The sequence below is a fragment of the Ochotona princeps genome, chromosome 14, assembly GCF_030435755.1.
Source record: "Ochotona princeps isolate mOchPri1 chromosome 14, mOchPri1.hap1, whole genome shotgun sequence".
Classification (NCBI taxonomy): domain Eukaryota; kingdom Metazoa; phylum Chordata; class Mammalia; order Lagomorpha; family Ochotonidae; genus Ochotona; species Ochotona princeps.
Genome location: NC_080845.1, coordinates 21662203 through 21682932, shown reverse-complemented (window position 1 = coordinate 21682932; position 20730 = coordinate 21662203).

The window sequence follows — 20730 nt, the reverse complement described above, 5'->3', positions numbered from 1 at the left end:
ATCTGTATGCCTGCCACGTGTCCTTCATCTTTCTCCAACTTGGCTGTCCAGAAGCTTCCCAATTTTGAGTCTCCTGCATTCCTGCAGAGTCTAGCATAGAGAAGATGCCATGTAAACTTTTGTGGAGTGAGCTATTGCTGCTGAAGCACAGGGTCATTTGTTACTCTGGGATTTCTCAGGACTTTGCTCTGTGTGTCCTGAAGACTAGACCATTCTGCACACATCGGACACAAGGAGGCTCAGGAACCCCACCTGCCTGTGGCATCTGGAGTCTTACCCAATCTATGCCATGTGCCCAGCCGGACTCCAGGAGCCAGGATGAAAGAACTGATATTTTTAAGGGTTACTGTGTGCCTCTCACTTTACTTACTGTTTCATGCAACTGCCCCAATTATGTTTAACCCTCAAGACAATCTCTTTAAAAAATATTTCAAACGCAAAGAGGCACAGAGTGTGGCAAAGAACTCAGGTCTGCTGGTTCACTTCCCAAATTCCCACAGTTGTTAGGGCTGGAACTGGGAATTGGGAAGGTAAAAAACTGGGAAGAAATCCAATTGTTGGGGCCATCACTGTTGCCTTCCAGGGTCTGCATTAGCTGGAAGCCGGAGTCCGGGATGGAACCCAAGTACTCTGACATAGGCAACAGGTATCCAAACCACAAAACCTTACACCTGCTCCCCAGATAGGTTTTGCAGGGGGTAGCATCCAACTTCACAGGTGAGGAGACAAAGAAGGTTTTCCAGAGGTGACACAACCAACAGAAGGCATAACTCAGAAGCCAGTCAGGCCTTCTGGACTACAAAGTTTTCAAGCAGGCATCAACCACTTCTCCCCTTTCCAACCCTTTCTAAGCCCTTCCAAATTGTACCAGCCAGTCATGGCAACAGGTGGTAAGCATTATCCTAAGCAGAAAGGAGCCAAGATCTAGACAAATGACAGAAGACTGGGTTTTCTTGGTCACATATTACCCAGACATCCCTGTTTGCACCCTGCCGTCTGATGCAAGCATACATACACACACAGACACAGACACAGACACACAGACACAGACACACACACACTCTCACTCATGCACAAACTTTTCAGCTTCCTGGCCCTTTGCTCATGTTCTCCCAGCAGACTCCATTACTCCTGCAATGAAGTTTCTAAGACATTGACCTCAGGCCCTCAGTGCCTTCTCTGGGTTGTGTGATGCGGAGGCCAAGGGGCACGTGTGAGAGTGAGCTGCACATTAGTCAGCCCAGCTGGGAAGGGAGAGCCAAGCTCTGCTGGCCTGCGCCAGAACATGGATGGCTCACAAAGGCCTTCAGCTCTCAGGGTCACAAAGCTCACAGTTCACATCAGTACACACGTCAGGGGCTGCCATCAAGTCTCGGGCTGCCCTTGTGTGATGGCAAAAGATTTTTCCATCACATCTTTTGTTGCCTCTGACCTGCCTCAGTCCCAAAAGGGTGGTGTGTGGTGAGAACTCATTTCAGAGCCCAGAGACAGGAGGAGGTTCCACCAGCATAAAGGAAGTATCTGAATCTGGCCAACCGGTGAGTGCCAGAGGGTTCAGGTCTCTTCCAGGTCCTGCTCTATTCCTCTATTCACATAGGTCAGTGTTCACGCCAGACCCTTTTCTAACAGTGAGTTTTGTTCCGAGCCTGCTGAACTCTAAGCAGTATTCCAAAAGATTTGTTTGTTTAAAAAGCAGATCGAAAGAGAGAATCTTCCATGCACTGGTTCACTCCCTAAATGGCAACAACAGCTGGAACTTGATCAGGCTGAAGTCAGGAGCCCGGAACTCCATTTGAGTCTCCCATGTAGGTGGCAGGGGCCCAAGTGCTTGCACCATGTTCCTCTGCGTTGCCAGGTGCATTAGCAGTGTGCTGGATTGGAAGCAGAGCAGCAAGGACTAGGATTGATGCTCACATACTCAGCTATGGATGCCAGCATTTCCACTTGCAGGGTGATCATTTGTTCCACCGTGTTGCCTTTGACTCACTGACTTTGTTCCTGCCATTCCTTTGCTGGTTCACGTCCAGGCCTGTCACTCAGATATTAGCTTAAGGTCTGCTGTGGTTTGAATGGGTTTGATTTCTGAACTCATGCAGGTATTTAAACTCTGAAGTTGTGTGTCAATAGTAATAAGAGGAAGGAAATTATAATCCAGCTATGGCATTTTGGAGGAGGGCCTACTGGGAAATCCTCAGGTCACAGAGGCAGTTCTTGTGGGAAGGTTGATTATGTGACCTGAGTGGAGTCCTGGCCTGTCTGTCTGTCTGCTTCCTGCCTCTCCAAGGGACCCTTTCTGTGCATGAGCTCCAACATTGTCATTCACTGCCCTCCAGACACCAAGCCAATGTGACCACTAAACCTTGGATTTAGGTGTCCAACACTGTGAGCTAAATAAGCTACTCTTTCTTTATAAGCAGCTTTTCTATTGTTTTATTATAGTAACAAACAGTTGATTAATACACAGATCTTTGTTCGAAGGCCTTCTGTGGACACTCAGTATAAGAGTTATCAAGTTCAGGGCCCGGCGCGGTGGCGTAGTGGCTAAAGTCTTCGCCTTGAACATGCCGGGATCTTATATGGGTGCTGATTCTAATCCCGGCGGCCCTGCTTCCCATCCAGCTCCCTGCTTGTGGCCTGGGAAAGCAGTCGAGGACAGTCCAAAGCCTTGGCACTCTGCACCTGTGTGGGAGACCTGGAAGAACTCCTGGCTCCTGGCTTCGGATCAGCGTAGCACTTGCCGTTGCGGTCACTTTGGGAGTAAATCATTGGACAGAAGATCTTCCTCTCTGTCTCTCCTACTCTCTGTATATCTGACATTTCAATAAAAATAAATAAATTCTTAAAAAAAGAGTTATCAAGTTCCTCTCAGCTATAAAACAGATTTTAAAAATACATGTTAGGGGCTGCATTTTGATTTAGCAAGTTAAGCTTCTGCCTGTGATACAAGTATCCCATAATGGCACCAGTTACTCCACTTTCAATATAGATCCCTGCTAATGTGCCTGAGAAGGCAACAGAGGATAGTTCAAGTGCTTGGACCACTGTATCCATATGGGAGACCAAGAAGAAGCCCCTGACACCTGGCTTTGGGTGAGCCCCTCTCCAGCATTTATAGTCCTTTAGGGAGTGAACCCTTAGAAGGAATATCTCTCTGTTTCTGCCCTAGCTCCTGTGACTTTGCCTTACAAATAAATTAACACATCTTTAAAAATAAAATACAATATATTTTGAAGGATTTTTTTGCCATCACTCCAAAGGTCTATTTCATGAAAACAATGACTTCTCCTGAAGTTAGGACCCTTGGGATCATGATCATGAGGAGGAGAGGGTATATGGTTGTTGTAACAGAGAAAGATGGCAGGTGCTTCAGGGCTTGAGGGTCCCTCCAGTCTCTGCTGCAACCATCTAACTCTGTATTCTTGTGTGAAAGCAGCCCCAGATGATGTGAATGAGAGGGTTTTGTGAGACTTTAATAAAACTTTACTTATGAAAACAGCAACAGGCTTGTGCACCTGGCTGGTGCACGTAAGAGTCAAGTCTAAGGTTGTTCCAGGTGAGGTTCACTGAACTCAAATCCGAAGCCAGGAGCCGGGAGCTTCTTTTGGTTCTCCCATGTGGGTACAGAGTCCCAAGGCTTCGGGCCGTCCTCGACTGCTTTCCAAGGCCACAAGCAGGGAGCTGGATGGGAAGCAGGGCCGCAGGGATACAAACCAGCACCCATATAGGATCCTGGACATGCAAGGCAAGGACTTTAGCCACTAGGCTACTGTGCTGGACCCCTTGATTTTGTTTTCTGAACTCATGGTTGTCCCCAGGATTGATCTCAAAAGCTGTTGATGGTGGGGAGGAGGTTTTTGATATTGTGTTAAGGTGCTGTTTGGGATGGCCACATCGTGTATCAGTATGGGTTCAGATACTAGCTCTGCTTTCAATACCAGATCACTGCTAATGTTCACTCTGGGAGGCAGTAGTGGTGGCTCCAGTAGCTGGGTCCCTGAGAAAGGTAGATTGGGTCCAAGACTTCTGGCTTTGGCCTGGTAAAATTCCAGCTAATGCTGGCATCTGGGGAGTAAAAAGGTGATTAGGAGAAATCTATCTGTGTCTATTTCTGCCTTTCAAATAAAATGAAAACAAATTTCTGAACATTAAAGGTAGGAGTAGATGTTTGGGGTTCTGGTTAAGAATATCCACAGACCGTATTGGCTCCACTTCCACACTTGATCTTAGCCAAAAGGCAGAGAAATGATGTGCTTCATTTCCAATTCCAGTTTCTGCTAACACACACACACTCTGAAGAAGACAGCAGGTGATGGCTCAAGTACTTGGGTCCCTTCTACCCAAGAGATCTGGATTAAGTTCTAATCTCCTGGCTTTTACCTGGGGCAGCCATGGCTATTGTAGATATTTGGAGATTGAATCAATAGATTCAACAGATTCAATCAAAACAAATCTCTCTCTCTCTCTGTGTCTTTCAAATAAGTTCAAATAAGTTAATATAATACGAATTAGTAAACAAAAAAAGTCAAGGATTGACCACTCTGCCAGGCCCCAGTGCCATCTCTTCCTGATCACTTCAGGGTCTTTTCTAACATAGTGGTGTAGTGTCCAGCCCCCCTCAAGCAGAAGAACCTTAGTGGTCCTTCCATCTGCCACTCTGGCTGGAAGTTTGGGTCCGGTGGGGAGTATACAGTTTTTGGAACCAGACAGGCTTGGACTGTAGTCCTGGCTCTGTGACCGCTCACCAGCTGGGTAACCTTGCTGCAATTCTTTCACCTCCCTAAGCCTCAGTTTCCTAGTTTTTGAAGCAGGTGCAAGAATCGTGCTGAGATCAGGTGCACATCCAGCTGGCACTGGGGCTGGCATGCCAGGGACACTCCCAGGTGACAATTCTCTCCTTTTTCTTCTTCTCCTCCCCTCTGTCTGTCCTCTCCTTGCTCCCTGCCTGACCTGGCTGACTCCTGCTGTGACTCGCTTGCCTAGATGTTGAGAGAAGTTTGTGGAAGCTGGGTGGGTCTCTGCCCCTGTGTCCCCTCTCCACAGTGCCTGGGCTGCAAGAGAAGGGTGTGGGCATAAATTATGCCCATCTGTTCCTCTCCTGCTGGGGAGAGGAGAACACATGAGCTGTCTTGTACTTCCTGTGTTCAGCTTTCAGGAACAATGGAAGACAAAAATGTGGGATAGAGAGGAGTCAAGAGTCTTCTCTACCTGCTTTGCTGTTTCCCATCTTCCCTTTAGTGGGTCCCAGGAGCCCTACAGTGGCCAGGGTTGGAGGTGGAAGCCAGGAGCTAAGGGTTTCATCTAGCTGTCCCACATGTGTGTGTGTGTGGGGGGGGCAAGCACTTGGGTCATCTTATGCTGCTTTTTCCTAGATTCATTGGCAGGGAGCTTGGTGGGAAGTGGAACAGTCAAGACATGAACCAGACCTAGTTACTGGTGCCAGACCATGTATAGGATGCCAGTGTTGGCAGGCGACAGCTTTACCTGCTATGTCACAATTCTGTCCCTCAAAACCATTTTGAAGGCTCTGCTGATGGGGAGCAGAGACCACTTCCCGTGCCAACCCACCTCATAGGTGCCCATGTGCACCTTCTAGTCATCATTATTCATTTGTGAATCACTACGTTCATTTATTCATCCCACCGATGTCTCCCAGGCACACACTCTGGATAAGCCAATGCCATGAGTTAAGATCTGAAGTGAGTGTGTCACCTTTGAAGAGCTTCCTGTATACTGGGAGAGATAAGAAGGGGAACCAGGCAGATTTGTGTGCTGTGGTGGAGGTGTTATTCTCAGGCTGTGTGAATATGGGGAGTGGTATGGGGAGGGTAGGTGGATGAGAATTCCTGGGCTTACTGCTTGATCCAAGTTAAAGTTTGAACAGAGAGAAAGCACCTGTTAGGTCAGACAAAGCATCCTGATTGGTGATAATGTGTGCAGACCGCAGTAGTTAGTGTTCGCAGGGAGTGATCATGAGCTCCGCTCTGCACCGTGTTGTTCATGTCTTCCTCTCCACTGAATCTGCCCCAGCACCTTTAACCATGCTAAGGTCTCTGATCCAAAGCAAATCTGTCTCCACCTCATGTCTTTTGCCAGCCCCAGCCCTACTGATTGCCCTTCCAGCCCAGTAGGTGTTAGCCTGGACAAGAGCTGTCTACGCCACATGCACTGTTTCCTTGCCTCCCACTCACTCCTCAGTCCATGTCTCCACCTTTACTGTCCTCCAAGGTCATCATGAGCTCCACATTCCTGAGTGGGTGAAAAGTTTTTCTTTCTTTGATTCAATACCACCCAATTGGTATTGGGTGCTTGACACTGCTCTGTTAGACACACTTTGTGTGTTTTAAAACCCCATGGACCCATGGCTTTTCTCATAGAGCCTTGACAGCTCTTTCCAAATCCCTTTTGTTGGTTTTCACTCATGGCTGTGGGGTTTCCCTGCATTAAAATTCCTCAAGGCTGGGCTACCGATCTCCTATGACCTTTATTTTTATTTTCTTTGCAGGGTACCTAATCTACCCCCATCATTCAGTTACCATTTCTAGGCTGATAGCCTCCAAACCGCTATCTTTCTCTAAAGACTCTAGCTTCAGACCAGTGAACTAAGGTCTTGGTTAACATCTGTACTTGGATATGGCCTCCATTTTCCAAGTCAATTCTACTCAGTGGTTGTCACCCGTCCTCCAGGATGTGGCATCACATCACCACTTCTCCAGCAGTGTATCTCAGAGACCTGAGTCCCTCCTTGTTTGCACAGCCAAGAACTTCAAGTCTTGCATCCTAGATCATCCCTCAGCCTGGGCACATTGGAGTAGTTGGTCACTCGACTAAAATTTTAAGGTTAAACCCTTAATCTCTTACATGTCTTAAAAATACCCTGCATAGACTGGGTTCCAACATCTGTCTTATCTTACTCCTTTTTCTATTTCCTCTTTGGGTTGCATACTCAACTCCTTTCCTATCAGGAGCATTTGTGTATAGCATTATTTCCTGTGTCTAGAACATTCTTCTTCCCTTTTCTCCCCCCAACCTCACTTAACTATTCTACTAGCAGATTAAACATCTCATTCTTTGCTCAAAATAAGCCATTCTTGACATGACTGGTTCCTGTTGTACCATCTCTTAAGAGCTTTCTCTTCTTTCATGGTAGTAGTCATAAGATGAGTTCTGTCTCCTCATGAAAACGTCATTTGTACTCCAGCAGAGGACACATTTACCTTATTTGCCATTGCAGTCTCTGGCTCCTTCATGGTCTGTGGGATGTGTTCAGAGTGCAATGAGCAGGCTACCAAGGGCACCTGTATCTAATGGGGTGACCCTAATGGTGAGGCTTTGACTGAGGAACAATCTAGGCAGGTGTGTTTTCTAGCAGGTTTATTGGCCCTGTGCAAGTTAGATTGGAGAATGTGTGCACCTGTAGGGAGTCTGTTAAGAGGCTTTTGTAGTATTGTAAATGAGAGAAAATGATGCTGTGCAATGGAGAAACAGCCAGTGTTTTGGGGAGGCAGCTGTGTTCTTGAAGGTAGACACCTTAATGCTTGGAGTTCAATGTGTCTGGACAGGGACAACAGTGGGAGAGTTGCAGGTGTCTCTCACCTTTGAGCTTTGGAGGCGTGGTTATCTGATGAGGGTCCCAGTGTTAAGACTGCTGAGTTCTATCTTCATCACAGTAATAGTGGGAAATCAGTACATATGACCATCAAGATTTCTTGAATGTCACCTCCCCATATTTTTGTGCAAATCACATTTTCTTTCATTCTCCCTAGATTCACTTTATTTTCTTATGCCAACTTTGGGCTTGTGGTAGGAAAAAGCAAGACTATTGGTAAGTCAAGGAGAGACACAAAATGCTGTCACCAGGGATCACGGGTGAACCTCCGGCCAGCAGGTTGGATGCCTGGGCACTTCACTAGTTCTGTGACTATGGAAAAGTTCCTGTCTCTCACTCTAAACTCTTCCACCGCCACCTTCATAAAAGTTTGGAATTTTTTAGTGGTCCTTAACTCCATCTGGGGAATTTTAAGAGCATAAGTAATAAGTCCCCACTTGCTAGAGATTCAGATTTAATTGAGCTGGAGTGAAACCCAACCATTGGATTGGAGTCTATTTATCTATTCATTTTAAAGCAAGGTAATTCTCAGATGCAGTCAGATTGAGAATTATTCCATCAAATGATCTGTTAGACTTTTCAGTGGGGCAGTTCAATCTGAGAATGATCCCTTTTGGGTCTCACACTCCCCTGGTTTGACCTGCCTCCCATCCCTTTGCACAAAGTTACTTGCAAGTGCCTCACAATCCTGGTCCCACATTTGGGCTGTTAGGCAGTTTTCGGCCTTGGCAGGGAAACATGGATGCAAAGCAGGGGTATGGGGAGGGAGCTCTGTGTAGAGGAACAGATTGAAGCGATTAACATTTGATCAGTTTGCTATTGTTCATCTGCAGACCACAGCTTATGAGGCTGCTTCATAAATGTCTGGTCCAGATCCAACCCTGAGCTGCCAAATGGGTGTTGCTATGGTTTCCAAGGAGGTTGTTTCCCATACAAGTTACTGCTTCCCACTCAATAGTGGAAGACCTGAGACTTCCCTTTGCACTTCAACTCTGGTCCCATCCCAGATGAGTCTAGTCTGATGGTGGGAGAACATCTGCCCAGGTGTAGGACCATCCACTGGACCCCAGGGAACTGACCATTGGTGGGATCTGTCTGTGACAGCTGCTACTTCCCTCTTCTCCTTTCCAGAGGCTTCCAAGGCTCACTGGTGTCACCTCAACATCCCAAGTTTCAGGGACCCTGTGTGGCTGTTGATCACAGGAGAGCAGTGGTGGTCAGAGACGGAGACTGGTGGGTGTTTGTGATTGGGTGTGTACACTTTTCTGTGAATGCATGCACACGCGCATGTGTGTGTGTGTGTGCTAGCTAACATTACTGTGTGGGTTTTTGGGTGGATGTGTGGGTGAGTGGATGTGTGAATGTGTGTAGTTGTCAGTGGTTGAGTGTGTACCAAATGTGACTGCTCATGTTCATGTTTAAGGATGTGTGTGTGTGAATGGCAAGAACTGTGAGTAAGCGCCAGGTAATGCAGCTACATCTGAAAAAAAAATGTATTATGACAGATTTATAGCAACCAAAAGTATCCATGTAAATGCCGGTCAGCCAAAGAGATCAAACTTGACCAACACAGTTGAATCTTTCAGCGCACTCTCACCCCATTGCATTCCTCTACTCTTTGCCGCTCTCCCGCCATAATTAACCCTCTTGTGAATTTGGTGTTTACTCTTCCCATAATGCTGTTCACACTCTGTTCCAGTAGATGGGCTCCTCGCAGACTTGAATCTTTCTATAAACTATAATCAATTAAGTGTGTGCATATGTGTACCAGCACATGTGTCGGGTGGCTGTGAGGCGATGGGGGAAAAGCTGGAGAAAATTTGTGAATTTCAAAGTGCTCTTAAAATGTGGTGGCGTTTTCCAGACATGCTACTCAAGGCAAACTCCCTAACCTCTCAAGCCTGTTTCTCATTCATAAATTTGAGATGAGAATGAAATGATATAGGATGTGCCACAGAAATGGTTCATGGTTACAGCTCTATCATTTTTTAAAAAGATGTATTTATTCTTACTGGAAAGGCAGATATATATAGAGGAAGAGAGACAGAGAGGAAGATCTTCCATCTACTGGTTCACTCCCCAAACGGCCACAATGGCTGTATATGAGCCAATCCGAAGCCAGGAGACTCTTCAGAATCTCCCATGCAGGTGCAGGGTCCCAAAGCTTTGGGCCGACCTCGACTGCTTTCCCAGGCCACCAGCAGGGAGCTGGATGGGAAGTGGAGCTACCGAGATCAGAACAGGCACCCATATGGGATTCTGGCGCGTTCAAGGCAAGGACTTTTAACTGCCATACTATAGTGCTGGGCCCTCTATCTTTTTTTTTTAAAAGTTAACTATTTGAAGGAAAGTCAGAAGGCTAGACAAACTTGTAGTACAAAAACAAGCAAATCAAACAGAAGTTTTTAGAAGATAGAGAGAGGCTAGTTGAAGTTGAATCCTTTCTTCTTTTTTGCTTCCCGCTTTTCTATTCCCTTCCTTTTCTTTTCATCCCTGCCATCTTTATTTTTCCTTTTTCCCTTTTTTTCCTATAATGTTTTCCTCTTTTGGAGCAGTGCTTTGCTTGGGTGGTAAGATGTCTGAGTAGGGCAGTTTGTGGCCCAGTAAAAAGATTGTAGCTAAAATAGCGTGCTCCTTACTAAATAAAACTGTATATATAAGTAAGAGCCTTGGAGACATGGCAGGTTTTGATTTCATAGCCAGCAGAGTCCACATCCATCCCAAACCAATCCTGATTCTCAGAGAATCCCTGAGTTACAATGAGCCAGGTTTTAGGCCTCAGCTCCTGTCAGACCTGTGGAGGCCTCTGCTAATACATTCATCCATCCACTCACCTGTCCTGCTGTGTCCCAGACTTGGAAAGATGGAGAAGGCTCTTGCGTAAAGGAGACAGGCAATAACCAGTGAAAAGAAGACATTTGCTGGTATCGCTGAAAGGAACCAGCATCAACAAAAGCACCCAGCCCCAGGATGCTGCTCTAACATTGCCTTTGTATCAGCCTTAAATTGGATCAGGCACCACCAGAAACTGAGGCGCTCAGGAAGTAAGATGCCAACTCCAGGGTGGAAGAACAGGGCACTGCCATGCTGGGAGCACTGGGCCTAAATTAATCCTCACCCAACCATCCAGGTGGCAAACAAACTGAATCCTTGCCTGGTTTACATCACAGCAGACAGTTAGACTCAAGCCTGTTTTTCCAACCTACCATGGCCTTTGGAGCACATTCTATGGGGAAGAATGACAATGCGACATGGCAAACTTAGTTCCCAGTGTAGAAGAAACTGAGCATCTGATACTGACGCACGGTGAGAGAGAGAATGCTTTGCTCAACATTTGTCTAAGAAAGCTTTCGAAGTCCAGTTGTCTACTTGGCTTTCAAGGAGCGGTCCTTTCATTCCACGAAGCTCAGTTTTGTTATTTTCTGAGGCCAAGGTTTAAATCATAATCCTGGGGCAACTGTTGAAGGAAGATTCTTGAGGTAGGAGAAGGGGAAGCGGATGAGGGAATAATATCATCTGTCATGGCATGGGGTTGGAGTCCAAGTTTGATAATCCTTTCTAAACAGCTCTGAGCTTTTGTGATTTGTTAAGATAACAGAGAGACTTATGTAGCCCAAGTGGGGTAAAAATATCATGATGGCTAAGGCTGCAAACAGATTTTTCAATGACTTCTTAGTTTTTTTTCTTTTTTTTTTTTTTAGTTAAAAAATTTTTGAGCCCAAAACAATTTCTACAGTTTCCTTCAAGGGGATTTGATCTGAGTTTCAAAATTTCAAAGTTCAACTAGATTGGTGTTTCCTGTGTCCTAAAAATGTCTTCAATTAAAAGCAAGAAAAAATGTATTTTTTTTTTTTCATCCTCATCAAACTAAAAAATGGCTGAAGGGATTTTATTCAAACTTTTCCCCAAAATTCACCTTTTGCCAAGACCCAGCATGGAAAATTTCAGCCCAAAAGGATCACTCGTTGGCAAGTTACCCGAGCTAATGAAAACAGAGAGGCATAAAGGGAGCCTGTGTGTAGCTCTGACTATCGTGGTCACTGGAGCCCACGTTGAACGAGAAGAAGGACCTTATTCAATAGCCCCCCTTTTAAGTCTTTTTTTATCATCAATATGGATGAGACTTGGATTTGAAGTGGTCACCAGACAGAAAACACTTAGTTTGTGAATACAATCTGGGTAATGACATTATTTCAAGAGGAGAAAGGTGGGACATGCTCCAAGCAGCCATGGCTCATTCATTCATTCACTCATTCATTCACTCACTGACGCTCAAGTGTTTATTGAATGCCTGCAAGATGTGTGGCACTGTAACAGATGGGAAGTTTATGGTGGTCCTGTATTCACAGGTTTATGCCTTCAGGAAAAGGAAATGGATTAAATGGAAGGTCAAGACAGAATCTTCAGAGCAATAGAGCCGAGAAAGAGAGAGAGAGAGAGAGAGAGAGATCTGGAATAGGTGGTGATAATTTAGGAACACTGGGCCTAAATTAATCCTCATGCAACCATCCAGGTGATACTACCATTCCCAAATCACAGGCAAACAAACTGAATCCTTGCCTGGTGTACATCACAGCAGAAAGTTAGACCCAAGTCTGCTAGGGAGACTAGTAAAGACCTCATGTTCATTTACCTTCTAACGCAAGTTTAGTGAATGCCTTGCCTGGCCCCACCGCCTACACTCACTAAGCACCATTTCTGCTTCCAGGTGCTCCCAGGTAAGCAAGGACAGTTGCTTTAATGCAATCACGAGATGGGGAGAGCTGAATGTGTAGGAGCTGGCAGTGGTTGAGGAAGACTTCCTGAGGGGGGACAACTCAACAGATAATTCTGAGAGTCAGTGTTGGGGACAAAGACATGGATGAAAAGAAGCTGCCTTCAAAGAGGCTGCCATGCATTCTTCCCAGCTCACCTCTTTGAGGGCCTACAGCCTGTGGTGGCTGATCCCATCTCTCCAGGAGCAAGCATGGAAACTGAGTCAGAAGTGGGGCTCTGGGGTTGGCATTGTGGTATGGCAGGTGAAGTCTCCACACTTGGCATCTCCCATCAGGATGGCTGTTTGAGGTCAGGCTATCCTACTTCCAATACCGTTTGCAGCTAATGCATTCTGGGAGACAACAGGTGTGGGCTCAAGTGCTCAAAACCCTGCCACTCATGTGAGACTCAAATGGAGGTCTGGGCTCCTGGTTGTAGCCTGGCATGGTCTGGCCTGTTACAGGCTTTTAGAAGAGCTCTCTCACGTTCCCTGTCACTCTGTTCTTCCTGTAGGTAAAAATAGAGTTTTAGAAAGGGCTGAGCGCAAGGTGAATTCTTTATTCTGACACATCTCAGGAGGGACCAAGGGGTGAAGAACCCAGTTTCAAGGTTCAAAATGCCTTGGTTCAAAGCCCAGTGCCAGCACTCCCTGGCTGGGGTGGCTTTGATACATTGCCTTCTGGGTTGCAGTTCTCCTGCGTACAAGACATGAAGGATACAGACACTTATTTCTCAGTGTTTCTTCCTGGGACGGGGTGGCCGTGCTCCTCCAGTCACTGCAGACACAACCAGCACACATCATCCGACTCATCGTTACACTTGATCTTATCCAAAAGGCTGACTTCCCACCACCGACCTATTAATTAAGCCTAACAGTTACAGGTCAAGCTTTTACTGTCAGGCATTGTGTCGGGAACTGGGAATTCAGCAAAACCATGCCAGACCTGGAAGTCTATGTCCTCATCAGGTGGTTAAATTCTGGAATCACGCTCATGAGAGATCTTGGCCTCTTCCACCCATAAAAAAACAAAACAAAACAAAACTATGTTATCACTGTAATCTCAAAAACAAAAACAAAAAAACTCCAAATGCAAAAAACCTAGGTTAAGTATCTATTCAGTTTTCATCTGCACATTGGCTTTTAGGTAAAAAAGTCTGCCAGAACTTTTGAACTATCTTGTTAGTTTTGACATCAGAAGGTGGAGAGATTGCCCATTATTAATTGGAAGTAAAAACTTCATTGCGGCCCCAAGCAAGGGTAAGGCTACAATCTCTCACATCAGTGGGAAATTCACCATGATTGTTCCTGCTGGAAATTAATTTTATATATAGGGAGTAGGAGGAACAGAAGGGAAGAGGTTTCCCAAATGATAAGCCGGTCTAGGGAAGTGAATGCAGGGAAGAGCAGTGCAGCGCTGCCTGCAGGCGGCTTCACCTGCCACTGCCTCGGTTTGCCTCTGAGGATCCAGAAGTCCCTGGGGAAGACAGGTGGAGGCTTAAGCCAGGGCATGAACTTAGAAGCCTGCGGGGTACATGTGGTTCCGTGTGGGTTTCTGGGATGTGAGCTCATCCAAGACTCAGCAAACACTTCCTCCTTTTCTATGTTTTCAGTCCCTGCCTAGGTCGGCGGTGGCAGCAACCTTCAGCCCCTGAAGGGAACCTGACAGGGCAGTCTCTTCTAAAGCATGACTTGTCCTGGACTTTCTTCATTTTCCTTTTGGTGAACCTGTCTTTGGTAAGGCCTTAGGGTTTGTTTTTATCCCTGCCACGTGTTCCCAAATTGTTGCAAGGTGCAACTGAGTGAGAAAAAGCGCTGCAGATGGAGATTTTGCTTTGGGCTTGCGTGTGATAGAGCAGGTGACTTGCGGCATCGGGCAGGCGATTTTTTTGGAAAGTGTTCGTTTGTTAGAACCTTGCCCTGAGGCTCTAGGTTCCCTTCCCATCCTCTCTCTGTCCCTGCATCCCTCTTCTCTTCTGAGAGTCAGATCTCAGAATCAAAGCCCAGCTCTGAGTGCTATGGATGGCTTATTAAGGATCCCTGCCTGGCCTGGCTGCCCTGCTGCCCAGGGTCCTGCAAGTCTCATCTGCTTGTGTGGGCCTGGGCCCTGAAGGCGGGGCAGGGTCAAGGTTGAGGTCAGGTTGGGTAGCGCTGGCTCTTGACACTGGCCCCTAAAGCACGCAGCTGAGTGCGAGGCCTCGCGGCAGGCCGCGCCACCAGCGGGCCCGGGGAAGTGATCAGGCCGCGTGTGAGCGCCGGGATTCCTGCTCCAGCCTTAAATATGCTGGTTATTTTTATCCCCCTACGTCAGGCGGCCAAGGCCATCCCCTCGGCGGCCGCGGCAGCCGCTGCACAATGTTTCCCTTTAGTCGGGAGGGGAAATGGAGGGAGGCCAGACTTCCTGATCACATGGTGCTGAAGTCAATGAAAAAAAATTAAGGGGACCCCTCCCTTTTTCTTCGGCCGATCCAGATCCCCCACCTCCCGCCCCCTCCCCACCAGGATTGGCGCACAGAGGGAAGCAGAGCCTCCCAGGCCCAGGGCCAGCCTGGCCGGCCGGCAGAGCAAACATAAACACGAGATTGTTGCAGTAATTGGTGGCTCTGCAAACACCGAGGAAATGAGAGGCTTGTACGAAACATCAGCCGACAAGAAACGGGGTGATGTCAGACAGCATTCCAGGATTAGAAACCCTTAAAAGCTCCGAGCCTGCGGCCCCGCGGAGAGAGGCTCGGCTCTCCCGGTAGGACGCGGGGGCTTTGCGCTCTCCTCTTCTTCTTTCCCTCTTTGCGTCTCTCCCGCCCCAATTCCCCATCCTCCTTTCCTTCTCTTGCTTTTTTTCTCTTTCCTCTTCTATTTCCTTTCCTTTAAAAAAAAAAAACAAATTAAAACGAAAGACACCATTATCGGATGATTTCTATTTCTAAGGTGTCTCTTGGTTTTCTTTCTTTACCTAAACCAGACTTAGCTCCCAAGCCAACCCGACAGGAACCCTGAGACTAGTGTCCGCTGTGGGGAGTTTGTCACCATGCCTCTCTGGGGGGGGCTCCTTTTCCCCAGTCCGCCTTGTTCACTTAGATATGTAAGCCTTGCTATTCGCGAAGATTTGTGAAAGTGTTCTCAGGGCTGGGAATAAACTGCAAGGACTTAGGAAGGAGGAACTCACCCAAGACATGGAGGGGAAGTTCTAGTTAAGAGTGTGGCCGATTCAGAGAGTACAGGTTCTCATACACTGTTTTCACTGTCTTCCTGCCTGCTGCCTCTGCCCTGTTTGTTCCTCATGGTATTAGATAATTAAGAGGACAAGGTGCTGGCAGGTGCATGCACACACACACAGACACACACACACATAGACACACACACACACACACACACACCCCGCCCCCACATTCTTCAGATTTTGGGCTCTCCTGGATGTGTCCCAACCCACAAGTCAGGGTGGCTACACAGTGGGCAGCGAGGTTCCTGTGCCAGGACCACCAGGCAGCCTAGGAAGACCTGTTCTGCAACACACACACACACACACACACACACACACACACACACACAGAAATGCCACCTTCCCCAGGTTTACAGTCTGTCCCTGTGTTTGCCAGGGTGAATGAGGCACTGTTTGTAAAAGGCTGGAGAACCCACAATGAAAAGGCACCCTGCACAGCACCTATTCAGAGGATGATTTATACCTGGGTCTACCCAAACAGGATCCCCAAGAGCATTTTCTTCTTTCTGCTGTAGGTGAGCCTAGCACCACACTCCTCGCTTGGGGGGCACTTCCAAAGTCTTCAGATCTGCCTCATGCATTGGTCTGTTGCCTCTTTGCCATGAGGGCAGGCTTTTCCCCTTTTCTCTCCAAGGCCTGGAAAGGATCACAGCAAGGTTGAGTTTGAACAACCTCAGAGGAATGGGACAAGTTCCAGGAGGGAGTCCCCTCACGGGTGTACATGAGGAGGGAACTGTCTCTGGTCTGGCCCCTTCCTCCGCACACTCCTAAATCTTGTGACAGGTTTCACTGGTGGTTGACACTCTGGGGAACAGTAATTTGAGCCAAGGATACTTGTTCATCTTTTTCAATATGCTGTGGATCATACCACCCAGCAGGTGCTCCAGGACAGCCCCTGTTCCCAGTTCCCCTGTGGATGATTTTCCTCTTTGGGTTGGGTGCCTGTATACTCTGCAAATGCGAACGGGGCATCTCAGCTCCCACCAGAGTTGTCCTAACATCCTTGTCATAGGGAATGCTGTCTTCACACTCTCCATTGCTTAGCCTAGGAACCTCGAGGTCTCCTTTGTTTATTCTTGCTCCCTCCCCAGGCGCCTATCAACATGCCCTGCTGCTTATCCTAAGAAAGAACTCTGGTTCTCTGTTGGGACTTTCTGTTCCCAGGTGGATTGCCTTTCTCTGAGTGTGTGGGGCTGGGAGTGTCAAAGTGTGGGTGTAAATCCTAGACTGGCTGCTCAAAAACCCCATGACTTCACATAGGTTTTTCCATCTCCAAGCTTCAGTTTTTCTTTCTTTTTTTTTTTTTTTTTAAGAGAGATTTATTTTATTTTTATTGGAAAGTCAGATATTCAGAGAGGAGGAGAAACAAAGAAGATCTTCGGTCCGCTGATTCACTCCCCAAATGGCCGCAATGGCTGGAGCTGAGTCAATCTAAAGACAGGAGCCAGAAGCTTCTTCCAGGTCTCCCATGCGGGTGCAAGGTCCCAAGGCAATGAGCCATCCTTGACTGCTTTTGCAAGGCCACAAGCAGGGAGCTGGATGGCAAACAGAGCTTCTGGGACATGAACCAGCATCTATAAGGGATCCCGGAGTACGCAAGGTGAAGATTTTTAGCCACTAGGCTGCTTCTGTGGATCCTCCAGCTTTGGTTTTATCATTTATAAAGTGGGCTTAAGAACAGAGCCACTTCCCAGGGCAGTTGTGCAGATGGAGTCTGATAGGACTTGACCTGGTATCTGTCCCAATTGTCATCATGCTCTACCAGAGGGAGCCCTGTTTTGCCCTGGAAGGCACAGACTCCTGCCTCTGTCCCTCACACACCCAGTAGTTCCTGACTCCGTGGGTGCAAGCAGAGGTGGAGCCTCTGCATTTTTAGTTGTTGTAAAGCACATGCTGCAGGGCTGCAGCCCACACTGACCTGTGCCATGATCACAGCCGAGCTCATGGTGTCTCTGCATCTCTGCCTCTCCTTGGTCCTCTTGGCAAGGCCACAGGCCCTTTTTGCTGCTAATCCAAGTCAACTCAACAATCTCCAACGAAGCTTTTCCTTCTGTGCTTGGTTGATGACGCACAGCCTGCCCACCTCCAGTTGCCTCTCTGTCTTCTAGAACTGCCGTTCCCTCTCTCCCCTGCACGATGTCCCCCCTCTTGAGGCCTACATTCACAGCTTCCTCTTTGAAGCCCTCTGGATTTCCCTTCCAGAGCCAGCCTCCTCCCTCCATCATGCCTGTTCTGCACTCTCTGACTTCCTTCCACAGTGATGTTGACTGCACTTCATTGATCTCGCCACATGCCTGTCTTCTTTCTGAGTTAGTGAGCTTTTCCAAGCAAGTGAGCTTTTCCTAGATCATGCTTGATTCTGTATCAGAGGGGTACACATAGCCCTGATTATGTTTGTTGAATGACGAAAAATGAAGCAAAGTAGTAGTCTATCCTCTAGAAAATCTGTAAGGAGACTCACAGGAGCTTGCCCTTGTACCCCCACAAGCCTCTAGAGTGTCACCTTAGTTTCGATAAAAAAAAAAAAAAAAGAAAGTGCAATGATCAGGTTGTTGCCTGAGACACCTGCATTTGAAATGCAAGTGTCTGGTCTGAGTCCTGGCTGCATCCGCTTCTCATCCAGCTTCCTGCTGACATGGATCCTAGGAGACTGTACGTGATGCCTAAAATACCTGGGTCCCTGCCACCGAGGTGGGACACTTGGACTAAATCTGGGCTCCTGCCTGGTCCAACCAACCCCAACTTTAGTGGGCAGAATGGGCATTTGTGGAATGAATAAAAGAATGGAAGATCTCTGTCTCTGTCTTACAAAGAAAATGACAATAAGTAAATCACATGAGAGACTGCATTATCTAACTCTAGGCTTCCTCTTCCTTCATACTGCTCAGTGCTCTTCTCACCATCACGGTGACTGGGGGGACAGGAAATGACTAGTAAAGGCTTTATAGACTGGAAGGGCAGAACCAACTCCAGGTCTACTCAGATAGAAGAATCTCTTTCTCAACAGCCCTCTTCCCCAAACATATACACATGTTTGTGCTCCCTACACCCTGCCATACACATTGATCCATTGTCTCTATGGAGCTTCCTGCCAACAGTCAGTTCTAGCTGGGCTTGGTTAAACTCCTCTCTATGGCAAGTGGGATAAATTTGGTTACCATCCAGGGCCTCCCTCCCTATCAGGCTGCAGCTTGGAGCTCCTGTGTAAGTTGGTTCCCTTGGAGCATCTTCCTGCCCTTGGCTGTAACCTTGAAGCCCAGAAAGGCAGTAAGAGCGATGGAAACTGCAGACAGCTATCCAGGGTCCTCTGACACAGCCACATTTGAGCTATGATCCCCATGGGATAAACTGAGGGTGAACACTACAGGGATAATAATAATTAGAAGTATGAGCAGGTGCTTTCCAAGTACCTGTGATACTGTGCCATTGATTTTTGTGTGCAAAACTGTTAGCAATCCAAAAAGCAACTTATAGATTTAGGTATTGTTATTATTCCAATTATACAGATGAGGCAGTGGAGGCTTACAGAAGTTAGGGATTTGTGTAAGGTGACACAGCTAAGTAGGAGAATCTAGGCAGGAGAAACACATTCACCACATGTGAATAACCCAGCTTTTGGAAGTAGAAGTCAATAGATTTGGAGACCAATGATACAGCTTTATTCCCAGTCCATAGATCATTTGAAATAAACTTGCTGGGGCGGAGATGCTGGAGCCTAGTGTTCTTGAATAGCTGAAGGCCAGACTATGACCAACTTCCTTCTTTGTCCCAAAGTGGCCAGGCAGAGACACAGAAAGCACTGGGAATGTGCTGCATATCACACAGCTTATGATTGAGCATCTGGGCTACAACCCAAGTAAATCACCCTTTCTCCTGTCTTCCTTCTCTTCCCCTGACAAGAAATTGTGGAGGGTGCCTACAGAAGGCTAGGCAGTCCTGGTTTTGATTTTTCAGGGGTGGGTAGGGGTGAGCAGTGCCTTGGATCAAGAGGCTAATCTTCCAGCTTTAAGTGCCAACATCCCATAGGGACACTGGTTCCTATCCTGGCTGCTTCACTTCTGATCCAGCTCCCTGCTTGTGATTTGGGAAAGCAGTGGAGGATGACTGAAGTCTTTGGGATCCTGCACTCATATGGGAAACCTGGAAGATTCCTGGCTCCTGACTAAAGATAGACTCAGCTTTGGCCTTGTGCCCATTTGGGGGTCTTCCAGTGAATGGAAAATCTTTCCCTCTCTTCCTCCCCTTCTGTATGTAAATCTGCCTTTCCAATAAAAATAATAAATCATTTTTACTTCTTTTTTTAATTATTATTACCATTTTATGATACAGCTCCATATACCCTGGGATTTCTCTTTCCCTCCCAAGTTCCCTCCCCCCACACTGAGTTTCCCTGTATTATTACTATAGCATAGTTTTTCATAAACAGTCATACATCTATCATTGTGGGCTTGGACAATGGCAAAGAGTCCAGCATCCTATTGTCAAGATACAGTTACCATTTTTATTGTGAGTCCATTTTTGATCTGGAAGTAGAGATGCATACTACATTGTATCCTCATATCTGGATATGATAGTTTCCATTACACAGTTGCTGTACATCCCCTTAAATAAAAAGCCACAAAACAAAATCAACAACAAGAAGAAAAAGAATTAAAAATGCCATGAAGTTAAATAACATGTTCTGAATGACTAATGTGTCACGATGAAATGAAAAAGAAAATCAAAAACCTTCTTGAAGAAAATGATGCTACTGTATGATGTGTGAGTCAGTGAGGAATTTAATGAGCGTTTTGAAGAGATGGAACTAAGAAAAAAATCAAAATCCATGAGATACAGTTTCCACTGATGTTTCTTGGTGAGATGTGTCTCCTGTAGACAACAAATAGATGGGTTTTGCTTTTTTAATCCAGTCTGCTTATCTGTGATGTTTGATTGATGAGTTTAAGCCATTTACATTCAGGATTAATATGAATGGGTGGTAATTTGGTCCTGTTATTTTGGCAATGGGTTATTCACTGACTTAGTCTTTTGTTGTTATTTTACTGGGATGTTCTTCACATTTGCCTTTGGTTTTGGTGGGTGCTATTCCTTTTCTCTGAACATATTTATCATTTATAGGGCAGGTTTGGAAGAGGCATATTCTTTTAACTT